The sequence below is a fragment of the Pteronotus mesoamericanus genome, unplaced genomic scaffold (genome assembly GCF_021234165.1).
Source record: "Pteronotus mesoamericanus isolate MK-2021 breed Mesoamerican mustached bat unplaced genomic scaffold, CSHL_Meso_final scaffold_54, whole genome shotgun sequence".
Lineage (NCBI taxonomy): Eukaryota > Metazoa > Chordata > Mammalia > Chiroptera > Mormoopidae > Pteronotus > Pteronotus mesoamericanus.
This window is the reverse complement of record NW_026555321.1, coordinates 30,069,273-30,084,925: the sequence shown is the minus strand read 5'-3', so window position 1 is coordinate 30,084,925 and position 15,653 is coordinate 30,069,273. Positions and strand designations below refer to the sequence as shown.

The 15,653-nt window shown below is 33.2% G+C and overlaps 1 protein-coding gene across 2 annotated transcripts in view; it reads left to right on the top strand.

Annotated features, from left to right (window-relative positions):
* PPARG (peroxisome proliferator activated receptor gamma) overlaps positions 1–15,653 on the top strand; it is a 141,700-nt gene that overhangs the window by 23,421 nt on the left and 102,626 nt on the right. The window lies entirely within an intron of this gene.

Sequence of the window (15,653 nt, the reverse complement as noted above, 5' to 3'; positions counted from 1 at the left end):
TGGATTATAGCCTCCCATATAAAATATATATACATGATCCATACTGATATATATAAATGCTGAGTAAATAAGCAAATGGAAAGAGAAGTTTCCCTTACAGAAAAATTTAATAGTAAATGTAAAAGGAATGAGGGAAATAGAAAATTGCCATTAAACTAATAAAGTAATTGTTGCAGGCAAGAGGAATACTGAAATTGGTTAAAGTGTAAGGAGAAGCAGAATATGTGCATAACCTCAAAATATCTCCTCCCCCCAATATTTATTAATTACATAAGGAGAAATAGTATCTTTATAGTGAAGAATCCTGGTAGACACTACCTTAATCAAGTGCTCAAGGTTAATATCAGCAGGAATAAGACATATCAAGATCATGTCCCCCTGATAAATTGCCATGAAAAGGGCACATCATGCATTTGGTATTATTCCAAAATTTCATAACCTCATTTGAATCATGAAAAAACCTTAGATAAACCTAAAGAGAGAGACATTCTACAAAATACCTGACCAGCATTCTTTAACAATGTCAGGGGCATAAAAGACAAGTTAAGGCAGAAGAACTATACATTAAATATGTGCTCTGTTTCGTATATCATTTATGCCTCAAAAAAGCTGTTAAAAAACAACAACAACAACAACAACACTGAGGAACTACCAAAGATTTGAAGGAGAATAGGGAGACATGGCAACAAAAGCAATGTGGGATCCTAGATTGGATTCTAAAAATGAGAAAGGACATTAAAGGAAAAAGGTGGTGAAATCTAAGTAAAGTGGCTTATAGTATTGTGCCAGTGTTAATTTATTAGTTTGACCCCTGTATTATGGTCGTAATGTGTAATGTAACAGTAGAGGAAGCTAGGTGAAGGGCACATGGAAACTTTACCTACTATCTTTGTAACTTTTCTGTAACTTCAAATTATTTCAAAACAAACAGTTCTTTAAAAGTAATATCGGAGTCACTAAATAATCATTCTTAAATTAGATTTTCGCTGATTTATAGTGTGTGTTTCTGATTGTTTGCAAATCGTAGAACAGAGAGAAGCAGGGACATTATTTTTTTCAAGGGTAGCCTTTTCAGCTGTGTTTCTTACACACCACCGTCCTTACCTCCACAAGTTTTATCTCCACTTAATACTTCAGCTAATTCTGGTCTTGTGGAAGATCTGTGAATGGGAAAATTTCACAAGGCTGTACCTCCCTAGGAACTACTTCTTAGCAAAATTTTTAAGTTGGTAACAATTAGTGTCATTTAAATGTTCAAATCAAAACAGTGAAACTATTTAGATCTCATTTATAATCTCTTGGTCCACCAGTCTTCATTATCCAAGACAACATTTGAACAAGAACATAGAATTAGTAGTATTATATTTAAATGGTGATGATGAAAGAATACCATATTTTTTAGGTAAAATATATGGGAATTCAGCGAATACAAGTAGTACTAAGGGAACTTTGATTCTGAAAGGAAACTGAGAACAGCATTAAGCTGGCTTAGAAAATCAGTTTAAGTATAGAAAAATCTAAAGCCACTTAAAATCAAAAGACTAAGCTCTTGAAAGACAAAGAGGCAGATATGTACTTTGGCATCTGAAAATGAGTATTTGGTCTGAATTTAAGTGTTGGGGCATGAAAAAAGTAATGCTAAATATTAAAAATTCTTCCCTAAATTTTTTTTTGCTGGTAACTAAATTACACTCGCTCACAGATTTTAGGTGAAATAAATAACAGAAAGTAGAATGGTGGTTACCAAGGGCAGGTTGGGAGGCGGGGACAGAGGAGTTAGTGTTTAATGAGAATAGTTTCAGTTTGGGAAGATGAATAGTTCTGGAGCTGGAGAATGGTGATAATCACAAAATATTGTGAATGTATACTTACAAATGATTAAGATGGTAAAGATGGTAAATTTTTATGTTCTGTATATCTTACCACATTTTTTTTTTTTAGTAAAAAAGAAACAACAGAAGTCTTCGGCAGTTATATTTCGCTTCTTTGCTAGGGTGCCCAGCTATGAGGCAAATCTCTGCCTGTGGGCACTTATCCTTATGAATCTTTTTTCTTTTTGTTAATCTAGAGATTATTCTCTGGACATCTTTTTCCAACTGGCAGTTTAAATGGCCCCTATATCATAAACTGTGCAAGTAAAAAGAAACCTGGTACACAGGAAACTGTAGAGCAGGGGTGGTTGGTAGAGTTGTTTGTGGAGTTAATTTATAACTAAGACAAATGAATCTATAAAAAGAAGAAAAGCCCCATAAGAAATATGTTAACTGATGGTAAGGGAGAAAAAAGGATTTAGATAAAAGATATTGGAACTTGTTTGGTCGCAATGATTTTATGGCTGAGGAATTCAATTATAGATGTACTGGGTGGAGCAAATCACAATTCTGTAAATTACTAATAGGACACAACGATCTTTATCATTTTCTGTATGTGCTCACATGCAAAGTTCAGTCCTGCCCTCTGTAAATAAACTCTCTGCTGAGCTATACTGCTATGTATGAATTCAGGGCTTCAGGATTAGAACATAGATAATGTTTACTTTTAAAACCTTAAAGGCAGGTAGGTGATACATTTAGGGATAAGATTAGGAACTAGAACAAATGACGTTTGCTTTTGAATTTTGGCCGTTTTGGGTTTTTGTTTCATTTTACATTAAATTTTTATTACCAAAAACTTGTGAAAATATTTTTCAAATAAAAAGACCACACTTAATCACTACTGTTCTTACTTCTGCATAGTTTCTTCCAGTTCTTGTTGGCATGTTTACATTTTTTATGTACTGATATTTATGGTGTATGTAGTGTTTTTGCTTCTTACAATGTTAGATCATATAAATCTTTCTTTGAGTCTACCTGGCTTTCGAATTTGTCATAATAGCAACACAATCATCCATCTTAGTGGATGATTTACTAAGACAATTTTACTAAGCCAGTTTTAGGTGGTTTTTAGTCTTTTATCACCATGCAATTACTATTTATTCTAATACCATTACATATAATGAATATCTTCATGTATATATTTCACTTTAATTATTTACTCTGGCTAAGTTGCTGAAAGAGAAATTTCTGTGTCAAAGAGTTTGAGCAACTATATTATTCTTCCATTATTAATTCTTATGACATTTCAAATTGCTCTGAGGATGTATTAGTAGCAAAATGAACAAAAACATTTCCGAAGCATATGTTTAAATGATTTCTGCCCTGCGTTGAGTGGCTCAGTGGATTGACCACCAGCCTGCAAACCAAAAGGTCACTGGTTTGATTCCCAGTCAGGGCACATGCCTGGGTTTCAGGCCAGGTCCCCTATTGGTGGCGTTGCAAGAGGTTTCTCTTACACATCGATGTTTCTTTCCCTCTCTTTCTCCGTCCCTCCCCATTTCTCTAAAAATAAAAATTAATTAATTAATTAATGATTTCTGTTCATTTAAATGTATTATTTTTTAGCCATGGCTTTGTGTGTGTTATAGTGAGATGAGGGTAGAGAAGAGTTTCATTGATTGTTTAGGTATCAGAAAAATATGGGGTTTGGAGTGGTTTTTTGGTTAGGGGAAAAAAACCTACTTAATGGCAACAAAGTTGCAGATTATCTCCTAAGACTGTGCCAAATTTAAATAAAATGTAAAGATTGTGCTGCTGGTGCCTCATGGCATTTAAGTCCACATGTTGCTAGTTGTTAGCAAGAAATGACTGCTTTCGAAAATACACATTTAACAAAGTAGGGCTTCCAGAGCATTGTATACAAACTTTCCAGAGCATTGTATACAAAGTTTTTTTTTAAAAAGATCTATTTAAGTATTTTAAATTTGAGATTTGAATATTTGAGGGTAATATTAATTTTAGAATAAAGATATGAGAAAATTTTCAGATCCAAAATTTTGTGACTAAATGTATTACAATAAATAGGAAAAAATTATGGGTGATTGTCTTTTTTATTCTAAACTTTCATTTGAGGGTAAAGTTACCCTTTGAACTACAGTACAATATATTGTATTTTTAAATGTCAACTAAGCAGTGTAATGACAATAAAGATCATTTTAAAGAAAAAATTATCTATAACCTTAACATTCTTATTCGAACTACTTTAATTTCTACAAGTTGCCTTCCAGTTCTGAATACACACATATTTTTATAAATCTATGTAGTTTTTGAGAAAGTAAATACATTGCTATCCCTGACCCTCAATGTCTATAAAATTAAGGGATTGTGATAGATGACTTCTAAATTCACTTTAGATTCAAAAACAATATTTTAAAACCTAGCCATATCTAAACTACATAATATTTTCTGGAAAAATGTGTAAGTTCATCACAATGGATACTATCTTTACTTAAAAGTGCCATTCACAACTATAAACTGTAGAGGATTAATTCCTAAAAATTAAGCCTGAAAGAAAAACTTCTGTGATATAGAAACTATGATTTAACATTTTGTTAAACTGTACAATGCATGGTAGGAGGAGAGATTTGGTTATTTGAGATTCTTGAGTAATAATTTAAATAAAGCAGTGTTCTCAGAGTAGTAATTTTAATAAAACCTTATGTTTTATTTAAGTATGTCTGATAAGAGAGGATACAAAAAATGTTGATGATCACTTAATTTTCATTTATATCCCACACTTTCATTGTCATAACAGAAAAACTTTTAAATCTCTTCAAAGTTTCTTAATTTTAATGTTTTCATTAACTGACACAATATATGAATTTATTGATTTTGGCACCTAGTTAGACTAGTTAGGAAAAATGTACATCTTCATTATCTCCTTTTCCACAATTTTGTTTGCATTTTTAAAAAATCGCCAATAATGAGCTCTGTAGTACTAGCTATTGCATGCTTGATTCTTTGGATATTTCCGATAACTCATATGTTACAAATAATGTGCATAAATTTGACCACAGTATCATATAATAAGAGATGAATAATTGGAAACCATTATAGAACATAAGTGAAGCAACTGTGATCTCTTTCGTGTTATTCTAGTTTTTTTCTTTACGCTCAAGAATTCCTTGTCCTTCAAGTCCAGATCCTGTGATCCGAAATCACTTAAATTCTTAAAAGTTTGATATTTTTAACCTTTTATACTCCCAGTAGACCGGACATAGGAAATTTAGTGACGTAAACTCTTTAATAATCTTTAAAAGTCATAAGACTTAGTAGCTGGGACAAGAAACAATTAGGAATAAATTACAGGGAAATACCATAATGGCACAACTTTTGTTTTCTTTTGTTAGCAAACCACATGGCTTTCCTCTCAAACCCAAGGAGTATGTAGGGTAGTCTCCTTTTAAGATTTTAGTTTCAACAGCATCGCAGAAATATATGTTTCCTTAAGTTTACTCACTATAATTTGTGATTGCTATTTTTCTTATCTGCGAAGGAAGTACAACAGCTCCCACTGGGGAAATACCATGTTAAGTCAATCCTAAAATAAGAAATCTAAGGGAAAGGTCACATCCTAATAACTTGTGCAAATCTAAATTCCCATGGAGCTTTAAAATTATTTTGTAGGAGTAGAGTATTAACAACGTGTTGTTGAACTCCTTCCAGATAATGTCGTAAAATTGAGAGCACTTTTGTGTATAGAAGTAACCACTGAAGTATAAATACAATTGACAAGACCTAATTTTTTTTAGCGATCTGTTTTGAAAATACACAGAAATGTTGCATGACTAATAAAGGACAAAACATTTTTTGTTACTTTCACTGGAAATATCAGGAGCATTACCCAAGAAGTATGATAATTACATACAAATAATGAAAATAATTTTTCTCTTACTATAGAGATGTTTAATACTCAGTGTTTTACCAACACTGACCTCCAGTTATACTTTGGAAGGACCCTAATTATATAATTCCAGAGAAAGTTGCTGTTTTGAAAGTCAGGACAGCTGGATTATAGTCTCTCCTCTTTTATTAACTGGCACTCTCCTAATTCTGGACCTCAGTTTCCTTATCTGTTAAGATATATATTGTGAGGATCAAGTAAGATATATAAAGGGTTTAGAAAAATTTTACAGCATTATGTATCTTTAAATGTTACTACAATCATTGCCTTTAATTTTTATCTTTTCCAAATGAAGACAGGAAACTTATTCTCTCCCATTCAAACTAATAGTCCCAGTATGCCCTAACAGTAGTCCACTCACTGGCTAATTCAAGTCGTTCTTTAAGCGGGGGGCGGGGGGGGGGGTTTACCCTGGCTTGTGTGGCTCAGTGGACTGAGTGCTGGCCCGTGAACCAAAAGGTCACGGGTTCAATTCCCAGTCAGGGCACATGCCTGGGTTGCAGGCAAGTTTCCCAGTTGGGAGCATATGAGAGGCAACCAATCGATGTATCTCTTGCACATTGCTGTTTCTCTCCCTCTCTTTCTCCCTCCTTTCCCCTCTCTCTAAAAGTAAAGAAAGAAAGAAAAGGAAAAAAAAAGAGAGTGGGATTTGAGTGGAAGCTGTTTCATCATGTTGAATACACAAGTATTACATTTTGCCATCAGGATTGATTGTTTCTCAGCACATAGTAATCTTTTTTTGAAGATGTGTTGTTAGAAATATTTTGAATATTTATTATCTATTTATTTATTGCTCTAGAGAAATGTACATCTTTATTCCTTAGACTCCACTTTCTTATTACCAATTAAAACAGAGCTGAATTGGTTTTTGCTTTTTTTGACCTACTGCTATTTACTTTCTTAATAATGATTTTGTATTTTCAGTAATTTAAGGCTCTATAGAAACAGACCTGGTTAGCTTCCTATTGAGACCCAGTCTGTAGCAAGCCATTTGTTGAAATTAATTAGCTATTCTGCATTTAGCTATTTCAGTTTTATGCTCCACAATAATATAGTGCCACACAATAAAAAATATAAAATAATTAGCTTAAATGCCTATCTATGTATATGGTATACATTCAAAGAATCTCTGCAGCTCTTCTTGTCTCTGTAATATCTTTGTTCAGAAAAAGCATTATGCCCTTCCATTGTATATGTTAACTCACTTTTTAAGTTTTATTTTATGCACCAACATGAAAAGGGTGAAATGTAATAGATCTATATCCTACCACATATTCACCAGAGAAACTGCTATGTGGAAGCAATCACTGTTTTAAAATGTAGTACCTTTTTGTCTAACAAAGTAGACTAACTTCCTTTAAGTTCACATCCTTTTTAAAGAGTAACTGACTTGGGATGAATAATGGCTGGAATGTGGTAGAGTGACTTGACTTTTATCGTCAGTGATACATGAAATTAAAAAAAAATTGTTGTCCACTTGTGTTCTCAATTTGTGGAGTAACTATTTTTTACCCATCAGGCTTTGGAATAAAAATAATAGCAACAGAAGGTAAGAGTCTAAGAATAAATTCTTTGTATACTTTTGCTGCCTGGTGCCAAAGTAGTGGGGGAAAATATCCTTTTATATATGAACGTACTGATTGGTGCTACTATAAATTTGTTTTTCCAACCTTTTTATTTCCATTGGTTTTTTTAGTTCAAATTTTCTGTATTCCTCATTTAAATTACTACAAATTGCCTCTTTGGCTCAACAGTCCACCATTTTCATTTTGTCCTCCAAATTGACAGTTATCCTTCTAAAACACCATGTTTAACTTTCACCTCTCCTTCAGGGAGCATTAGAGACTTTGTCTGTGGTCAGCCTCAACTTATCCCCTCAGTCTTATTGCCTCCATTTGCTACCACAAATATTGTGGTTTGGCCAAACCAGACTGCTCAGCATTTGGTTCATGACTGGAATGTGCCAGTTATCATATATTGTTGTTGATTTTATAGTTTTATGGAGTGAGCTTTTTGAGAATAGAGACTATCTTCTGGGTATCCCAAGTACTTAACACAATTTCTAGCACATATTATACAAGTGATAAAATTACAATGCAACAAATTAGATGATTCAGATATACTTATATTTCTACAAATTAAACATAGCATTTTTAACAGTCTTGCCTTAATATTACTTTAAAATTTACCAACTAGAGCTGCAAAGCATGGTACAAAATTGAATTATTTTAAGAAAAGAATTTCCATGATACAATATGTATTTACAGTTTTGTAGATTTAACCATTGCATGGGCTTTTTCTTCAAATGTAAACAAATCCGTAAAAGCACCTAGGTACCTTATCAGCTACGTTTTACTTACATAATTTGATGATGACAAATATTCAGTTTATAGACTTAATACGGCTTTCCAATTTTCTGTAGCATTTGAAGGAGGGTTTGAAAGTTAGGTAAAGGGCCAACAATTATTTGTACTGAGATTTTTTTTTTATGGCTCCTATTTGTATATTTTTTTATTAAACATGTATTTATTGAGCTACTTTTATATATCCAGCAGTGTTTTAGACAAAATAGAATTATGAGATATTCTTGATCACAGTGTTGTCCTATAGATAAAGACAACACACACACCACATTAAAGAATTAAATAATGGAGCAGGGCAATTTGTGACTGAGGAAAAATGTGTAAAAGTTCATAGAATAAGACACACATGCAGAGCTGGAATAGTCAGTAGTCGTTTCATGGATGGTTGCACCTGAGCCGAACCCTGAAAGTAAGGATATGAGTACATGAGAAGGAAGAAGATGAAAATTTTAAACATGAGGAGTATCATGGGGAAAGATATCGATGGGCATGTTTTATTCTAGAATCAGTGGGACATTCACATAGGGAGAGGAAAATGACTAACTTTAGATATAAAGGCTATATATAGTGAAGAACTTGTACTTTTTCTAGGAGGCATTGGAGAACTTGATTTGGGGGCAAGGAAGTGGTATGATAAAAGCAGTTCTTTTTGGAAGGGACAAATGAAAGAGATATTTTGATAACATAAGACTTGGTGGTAGAATAAAAAAACTGAAGAGGATGAAAGAAAAAAGTCAAAAATTAAGTTTTGGTTGATGTATAGAGTAATAGTGGTATTAAAAGAAGTATGGAAGAAGGACTCTGTTTGGGGGGAAGAAAGATGAATTTGATTTTAGACTTGTTGAATTTGAAATGAAGATAGAATGTATCTGTAGGAATATCCCAGAGAGATGTGAAGATACTGGAGCTGAACTTTGTTTCATCAGTTAGAACTAGACGTAATTGATTTGGATGTCATTCACATAGAGTGAAGGGTGTATTGAAAGCTGAGGTCTTAATAAACAATACAAAGGTAAATTTCACAAGAGGAAGATGTATCTATTTTTAATATTTTGAGGAAACTCCGTATTTTATTTCATAGTGGCTGAACCAATTTACATTCCCACCAGCAGTACACAAGGGTTTCCTTTTCCCCACGTCCTTGCCAACATAAATCTTGTTTTCATGATAACAGGCATTCTAACAGGTGTTAGGTGGTATCTCATTGTGGTTTTTATTTATATTTCTCTAATGATTAGTGATGCTGAGCTATCTTTCATGTACCTGTTGGCCATTTGGATTTTTTCTTGGGGAAAATGTCCATTTATCTTTCCATTTATTTAAATAGATTGTTTTGGGGGTTTTGTTGTATGAGTTTTGTTTTGTTTTTTAGGATATTAAACCCTTATCCATGAATATAGATTGTTTTGGGGGTTTTGTTGTATGAGTTTTGTTTTGTTTTTTAGGATATTAAACCCTTATCCATGAATAGTTTGCCAATTTTTTTCTCCCATTACATTTTGTTAACTGTTTCTTTCAGTGATTGAAATAATTAAGTTCTAGTCTCTTTGCAAGTTTGATGATTATAGTACAACATTGTTGTCTATATTTACTATGTTGTGCGTTATATCTATAGGACTTATTTACTACCTGCTGCAAGTTTATATGTACCCTAAAACAACATTTGTTGTATCCCCCAATCCTTGGTAACCATATTGTACTCTCTGTTTTCACAAGTTTGGCTTTTTCAGATTCTACATACATATAAATGAAATAATAAAGTACTTGACTTTCTCTGTTTGAGTTAGTTCACTTAGGATGATGTGCCCAAGTTTCATCCATGTTGTCACCCATAGCAGGGTGTCCTTCTTTCTCATGGGTAATTAATATTCCATTGTGTGTATGTGTGTGTGTGTATATATATATATATATATATGTGTGTGTGTGTGTGTGTGTATAATATATCTTCATGTGTATGTATATACATCTTCATTCATCCATCGATGGGCAGCTAGGTTGTTTCCACATCTTGGCTATGGAGAACAGTGATGCAGTAAACATGGGATTGCATGTACCTATTCAATATCCTGTTTTCATTTCCTTCAGTTATATACCCAGAAGTGGAATTTCTGTATCATATGGTGGAAATTATAATTATGTAACATGATAGGCTAATTATTGCTACAGTGGTAATCATATTACATTATATAAGCTTATCAAATTAACATCTTGTATACCTTAAATTTATACAATGTTATATGTCAAATAAAGAAAAAGGAAGACGAGAGTGTGGAAAAATTAAAGAAAAAGGAAGATGAGAGGGTGGAAAAAGTAGTATCATTGATGCCAAATGAAAAGAGTTTTAAAAAGAAGAAAAGGAAAACAGTATCTTTTCCCTCTTTTATACTGGCATTGTGTTGATAACTTTATGTATATAATCTTATTTAGTACTCATAATAACCCTGTGAAGTGGGAATTATGACGTTCCCTATTTTACAGCTGAATAAAGTTTAACATGGTCAAATAACTTGCCTAATATCATACTACTAGTATGAGGTAGAATCTGGATTTAAACTGAGATCCTTTTGACTCCCAAGATTACTTTTTTTTTACTGAAATATTGTAAAATGACATTGAAAAGTCAAGAAGAATGAAAAAAGGAGTAAGACCATTAACAGTTGCAAGAAGGAGATCATTGTTTAAGATTATAGTTTAAGTGTAGTAGAAGGGATGGATATTTCAGGGAGCTTAGACAGTACGAGATAGTTTTCCATCTCTTGTTAGTGAAGGAGGGAGACTTTAGACCACTAATAATTTTGGCAGTAAATAGGACAGTTCTACTGGAGGAGTTGATTCAAATAAAGTATGGAAGAGTGCAAGTCAGTGAGTGGCAAAGGAGGAAATATTATAGGAGTGAAGTCTCAGATTAAGCATTTAAAAAAGAGACAGATCCTCTAAGGAAAGACTGCTTCCACTAAGCTTGGAAGAAAGGGTAATGAAGTTAATGTGACAACTGTCCCAGTGAAGATTGAGGGAAAATAAATGACAAAGATGTCAACCAAACATAGATTTATAAAAGCCCTGGTTGTAAGGATACCTCCAAAATTATATTTTACTTGGGAGAAAGCTCATAAAAATAAAGATATGGCAGGTAAGTGACCTTAAGTCACCTTTGCCTCTTCTAGCCTCAGTTTGCCCATACATTAGACAAATTAGGTTAGGTTAGGCAAATTGATATTTAAGGACCCTTCCAATACTTAATTTTCTAAGCATTCATAGATTATGGCAATCATACAACTTTATATATCAAAGGAACTTGAAGGGATAACTAAAATTAGAGATACAAAGGAAGCTTTTAGAATGTAAGTCTACAAGTCAAAGTTTCTGGATGTATCCCTTTCCTCCCTTGTTAAAAATTATTAAAATGTCTGAATGTATTACTAACTGTAAACTTTCTTGAAAGCAAGGACTGTGTCCTACTCTCTGATGTGTCCTCAACATCCCGCATAATGCCTAATACATAAAACTACTCAATAAATATTAAAAGAATGAAAGTTGAATTGCAAAATAAAATGTCACCAATAAAGAGGCTTCAAACAGTGTTCTTCCCATTCTTCCCTGATCTTTCTCCTCGGTCTCTTCCATGACAATTCAGAAACCTGTTAATTGTGTTATTAGTCACTTTTCATGTAGTGCCGTGTTTTTTTCCTACCATTTTAATTTGTCTACAACGTTGATTTTTTTTTATAAAAAGGGAACTAAACTTGGGAAATTAATGGACCTTTAATGGAAATCTTAGGATTTTCCAAAAATATCTTTTGTAGTAACTTAAAAATTAATTATAGTATTCTAGTTTCCCATCTATTGTTCATTTTATTACCAAGAATATTTCCTTTACAAAAAAAGAAATTGTGTTTTATATTTTGGAGGAAAAATGATTTAGAAGAAAACTAATTATGAACAAATTTAGTGATGCTGGTGTAAGAAAAAAAGCTACAAGAAATCATTCCAAATTTAGTAACACTTCCCATCTTAAACACATGATTTCAGTTGTCTCTGGGCTAGCTAAAGGTTACAAAATGTCACCATAATACCATTTACTTCCTTATGGGTTCTTGCCACCTCCCCCGCATCCCCAAATGTGGTAGATGGAGTTGTAAAAACCCTGCAGGAGGACAATATAGTTTATTACACTTTTAGTTAGAAGTATTCTGCCAATAGAAGCTGAGAACTAAAGGAAATAGATTTAAACTTACAGCAGTCCAGTGATACAGAATATACTTTTTCCAGACCACTCAAACAACAAGCCAGTTTATAACTTTAATGCTTCAAGCAGTGGAAGAATTACAGCTGTAACAAAATCAACAGAGACATCTCTGGTTAGTGTTCTTAAATGGGAAAATTAACTGCAGGAATATTTTTTCCAAATACATGTTTTTGTATACTCTACTTTCCAGAATATTATCAATTTTACTCTTGGTATTTGGGGAGTCACTATCTTTCTGATGGGGAATTAGAGTCCAACTTGGCATTTTACTGTTAGCTGACTTTATCTTCAGTGACCTGGCCATCAGGACGGTGTCTTTGTTTCTTTTTCATTACCAGGCTTCAAATTTGCAGACTGGTCTTCCCTTTCCCTGAGGTATAGAGAGTATTTGTTTACATGGGATACTTGGAAATGCAGATTTTAATGTGGCCGTTTTATTGTTGGGTCAAAAGTAAAATATTGGGCAGGACAATCAAGATCCAAAAGCTGAATGTTCAGTGGAAGCTGCACAGTTATCCTGGGTTTTGAGTCAAGTTAGTAGCAAGTTACTTATGAATCAGCCATTCTGTGAAAATATGAACTTGAAGGATTTTTTAAAATTTCTCCCTTAAAAGTTTGTTCAATTTTAAGTACTTGTCAATATTTTCAAAATATGTACTCTCACAGAATTATTTTAAGAGTGACTAATTGACCATGATACACGTATAGAGTGGGGCAAAAGTTGGTTTACAGTTGTTCCTATGAAAAATAATACAATAATAGATAATAATATAAAAATAAACTCTGTGTTTTGCATACTCACAACTGTAAACTTACTTTTGTCCCACCTGTACAGATTATGTCAAAGAGATTATTTTGTAATTTAAAATATGAGAGGTAGGGTGACAAGAATTGAATGGTAAAAGAGAAGGAACCTGGATGTTTTAATCCAATTCGCTTCTTCCTCTTTGGGTTGCTGTTGATTTTATTTTAGCTGTTCTGTTTGCCTGACCATAGGCAGTGTCACAACTCTGTTAAAATCCTTCTACACATATAAAGTTAGAACCACTTATAAATCAGTAGTCTAAGTGGAATCTTGGCAGATGAGGTCTCAGTCAGGAAAAAAGCATTTTGTTTATATTCAGATAATTTGAGAGCCTGGCCTCTGGGCATTTGGTAAGAAGTCCAGTAAAGGGAAGCCTGAAGAACAGAATACTTATTATGAATAGATGTCACATTTCTCCGGTCAGGGGTTTAATTCCAAGCAGCCTGAGGAAAACTAAAGACATTGTCTCTTTCGGCTTGACTTGGCAATGTTTTTTAAAGAGAGTCAGGAGCCCAAATCAAAAGCAAATGAAGACCACAGCAGAGAATGTAAGGTGACAGCTGGTATAAATGCTTTTTTGGCCCTGTTGAGAAAGGGCTGAGACCCAAAGACTGATGAGGTACTCAAAGTGTACTCAAGAGTACACTTGAGTTATATTTGGCAAAGTCCTTTGAAACATATATTCATGTCACAAAAAAGGTGTTAAAATTCCAAGGTTTTTCAGCCACAAATGCCATTTGTTTCTAGTAGAACAACTCATCAAGTTGAAAAACAAAGCAAACAAATTAAACAAATAAAAACACTTCTTTAGTATCTAAATGGCATTGGCAAAGTTCTATCTCCCTTGCAAAGCCTGTGTACTGTAAGGTGAAAATTGAAAGAAATAATACTAAGTTCTGCTCTTAGAATCTACTGCATAGAACAGTCATGCCCTAACTTTTCTGTCCTTGATTCTGATAGTCATTTAATCAGTTATTATTCCCTCCACTAGAAGTGGATAAAAATAAGAAGAAATCAGAATATTTAGATTTGTAGCTCAACTGTTTTCATTGATCCTTGAGACCTTTAACATTTGTCTCTAAGGATGATTAATAATTAACTTTAGCCATAAAACTAGAGTTCTGCTGCTTGATAGGTATGAACCAGTTATGGGGATCTCCATAATTCCAAAATAAACAGATAGACTAGGTGATTAGTCATTGACTTATTACTGCTAATTCTCAAGATCTCTTACGGTAGAACAGATTGGCCTATTAAAACAATGTGTTGTGTATTTTATATCTTTATTAGATCATTAACAAGTTAGCAATTTAGATGCCCAACCAGTAAAAAACAAGATGTATCTTCTTTGTTTTTTTAATGTGGGAAAATATATGAAACATAAATTTGCCATTTTAAGTATTTTTAAGCATACAGTTCAGTGACATTAATTACATTCACAATGCTCTGCACCACAAGCCCCATCTATATCCAAAACTCTTTTATCAGCCCAAACAAGAAATCTGTGCCCATTAAACAACAACTCTTGATCACCCACCCCTCAGCCTGTGGTTATCTGTGATCTATGAATTTGCCTAATTCCAGTTATTTCATGTAAGTGGGATCATAGTATAGCCATCCTAGTAGGTATGAAGTGGTGTCTCACTGTGGTTTTGATTTGATTTCCCTTATAACTAATGGTGTTGAGCATCTTTTCATGGGCTTATTGAACATCTCTAGGTCCTTGGAGAAATGTCTATTTAAGTTCTTTGCCCATTTTTAAATTGGGCTGTATGCTTTTTGACTTTTTATTATTCTTCACCCACTTTTTAATTCCTCTTTTCACATACTTCTCCTGTATAATCAAAAGAGTCACTTCATTTGAGCCCAAGGAAATGCTATTAACCTTTCATTGCCACATACATTGACTTAACGTCAAATGGTTTTCATCTTGTTGCCAAAATCAGTACCAGAGAATATCTCTTTTCATATGAAATAATTTTTCTGGATGCCTTGATGCTATGGAATTCCATGTATTCTCTCCCAAATCTCAGTTTAATGTGCCTGTGTGTAGAATATGATTCATTATAAGTACTCTGGAAAATAAATATCCATCTACTTAGGATAACGGAATTTTAGACCTGGAAGAGACTATCTGTTTCTCAAAATGGGATCCACAAATATATTCTTAGGTTCTGAGAATTCTAGAATTTAAAAATACTGTGTTTTATATCAATAATAATCTAAAAGGTCATGATAAATCCCAAATGTCACTATTCGAGGACATTTTAATGGTTTCTTATATTGGTTTTCTCAACCTGGGGTTACAGGATCTCTGAGGAGTCTGAGGGGCATAACCTTGGCAGGTCTGTAAGATTTTTTTTTTTAAAGGGATCTCTACATTAGTGAAGTTTAAGAAACTCTGGTCAAATCTAGCTGTTCTTCTCTTTCAAATGAGGCCTAGAGAATTTAAATAACTTGC